This window comes from Tupaia chinensis, unplaced genomic scaffold (assembly GCF_000334495.1).
Source record: "Tupaia chinensis unplaced genomic scaffold, TupChi_1.0 Scaffold000477_1, whole genome shotgun sequence".
NCBI lineage: Eukaryota > Metazoa > Chordata > Mammalia > Scandentia > Tupaiidae > Tupaia > Tupaia belangeri.
In genome coordinates this window covers 745591-748479 of record NW_006159986.1, presented here as the reverse complement: position 1 = coordinate 748479, position 2889 = coordinate 745591, and positions in this window count along the sequence as shown.

Below are 2889 nucleotides of genomic sequence, written 5' to 3'. Positions count from 1 at the left end.
TGGCCGACCGTGGTTCGAGTCCTGGACCTGGCGGCTTGCTTTCTCACTTTCTCTTTCTCTCTCTCTCTCACTCTGTCCCTCTCTAGTCAAATTTAAATAAGCAAATGAATAAATAATAAATAAAGTTAAATAAAATAATTAAAAAAAAAGAATCAAACGGAACTGTTAGAGCTGAAGGTTGTAATACAGGGAATCAAAACATCCCTTGAAAGTATTAAGAGCATATTACATCATGTAGAATATCGAATCTCAGATGTAGAAGACAGAATCTCTGTCCTAGAAAAATTCACTCCAGGGGCCAGCAGGTGGCATGGTGGTTAAGGGCACTAGACTCCCACATGGCCGACTGCAGTTCGAGTTCTAGACCTGGCATCTTGCTTTCTCACTTTCCTTCTCTCTCTCTCTTGTTCTGTTTCTCGCTAGTCAAATTAAAATAAAATAAAGTTAAATAAAATAATTCCTTTTTTTTTGAAAGGTAGCACAAGGCATTCTTTTTTTAAGAAGAATTATTTTATTTTATTTTATTTATTCATTCATTCATTTATTTATTTTTTAATTTGACCAGAGGGAGACAGAGAAAGAGAGAGAGAGAGAAAGTGAGAAAGCAAGCCACCAGGTCAAGGACTTGAACTGTGGTCAGCCATGTGGGAGTGTCCAGCACCTTAACCATCACACCACCTGCTGGTCCCAAATAAAATAATTCTTAAAAAAAAAAAAATTCACCACAAAGACTGAGAAAATAGCCCCTAAGAATGAGAATAATATGCAAGAAATACTAGATACCATTAAACATCCGAACATCTGGATAACTGGTATCCCAGAAGGTGAAGAGACTAATAAAGGTATTGACAATCTATTCAATGAAATCCTGGAAGAAAACTTTCCAAAGCTAGAGAGGCATTAAAAAATCTAGACCCAAGAAATACAAAGGACCCAAACAGAATCAACTTAAGATCTTCTTCTAAACACATTATAGCCAGATTGACCAAAACCACAATGACAAGATACTAAATCGGCAAGACATTAATGTCAAGTTACTTACAAAGGTTATCCCATCAAGCTACAGCAGACCTCTCATCGGAAACAATGCAAGCAATTTGGAAAGAATTAGGAAGTATGTTCAAAGTGTTAAGTGAAAAACAGTTTCAACAAGGAATACTATACCTGGCAAGATTATCCTTCATATGGGAAAAAAAGACAAAAACATTCTCAGAAAAATAAAACCTGAAAGTATTTACTAACACCAGACCATTTCTCCAAGAAGTTCTGAATGGAGTACAAGACCATGAAAACTAAATACAAACACACAGAAATAAGAGTTCAAAAACAAGAAAATGGGTACCTTAATGGTAGGGACAAGTCTGGAGTTGAATGTTATCTCCCATAATTTAAATGGAAAAAATCATACCACAACAAAAGAAAATTTAGTTACATAAGACTGAACTGCTGAAATAGAATTTTATGACTTTTGGCTAAAACTTTACTGATTTTTCTTCTATACTTTCTTTTCCAGATTTAAGGATTTTTGTCTTCTTTTGAGATGTCGATAGGATCATGTACCTACTATTTGAACAGAATCCTAACCTGTTTCCTGGCTTTAACTTGTAAGCAAATTTCTTTTAACATTTTAAAATTTGGTTTATTAAAGCTAACACTGCTTTTTTTTTGAAAGACTTATTTTATTCATTGTCATTAGTTTATTTATTTATTTGTTTTATTGAAGTTGACCAGAGAGAGACAGAGAGAGAAGGAAAGTGAGAAAGCAAGCTGCCAGATCCGGGACTTGAACCATGGTCAGCCATGTGGGAGTCCAGCCACCTTAACCATCACGCCACCTGCTGACCCCATGACCCCAACTGATCCCTTCTCCTCCATTCTCCTCTCGGGGTCTTGGGCACACACACACACGTCCCCAGCGTGAGTTTTAAGCCACCGGGTCCAGGACTCGAACCGTGGTCGACTACATGGGAGTCCAGCCACATAGCCATTACGCTAACTGCTGGTCCCATAGGCCCAAGTCTTTGTGGGACCTGGAATCGATTCAGGTTGCCTTGCTATGACTGAGGCTAAGGGTGAGGTGGGGTGGTCCTACCCAGAACTGGGCCTCAGCAGAGAGGAAGCGAGCCTTACAGTCATTGTAATACCGTCTTCTCACTAAGTGCTATGCCCTGTCCCAACCTGGTGGGATTACTACCATATTTGAGGAAGGGATTATTTACAAGCCTTTTTTTTTAAAAAAAATTGTTTTTTAAGAATTATTTATTTTATTTTATTTATTCATTCATTTTATTTACTTATTTATTTTAATTTGATCAGAAAGACATAGAGAGAGAGAGTGGAAGAAGGAAAGTGAGAAAGCAAGCCACCAGGTCTGAGACTCGAAACATGGTTGGCCATGTGGGAATCCAGTGCCCCCATCCACCACATCACCTAGAGGCAAAATAAAATAATTTTTTTAAAAAAGGTATTTTGTGGGAACCAGCAGTTAGTGTAATGGCTATGTCGCTGGACTCCCACGTAGTTGACCACGGTTCGCGTCCCAGACTCGGTGGCTTAAAATTCATGCCAGGCGCGTGTGCCTGCGTGCCCAGGATCCCGAGAGATTCGAATGGAGGAGAAGGGATTGCAGCGTGACTATCCCCCCTGGGGGGTGATTTCTCGCTTTCTGTCTCTCTGTCTCTCTCTGTGTGTCTGGCGAGCACACGCGCCCTATAGCGAAAACCTCTCCAAAAAAAAAAAAGGTACTGTAAGTTAATAAAATGTGGGGGAAGAAAGGACTGGAAAGCAACTAGATGCCGGAAACAGTGTGGGAGGAGGGTGGGAAATGGCAGAGGGTGAGAAATTGGGAATAAAAAAAAAAAAAAAAAAAAATATGTAAGAGATGGGAAC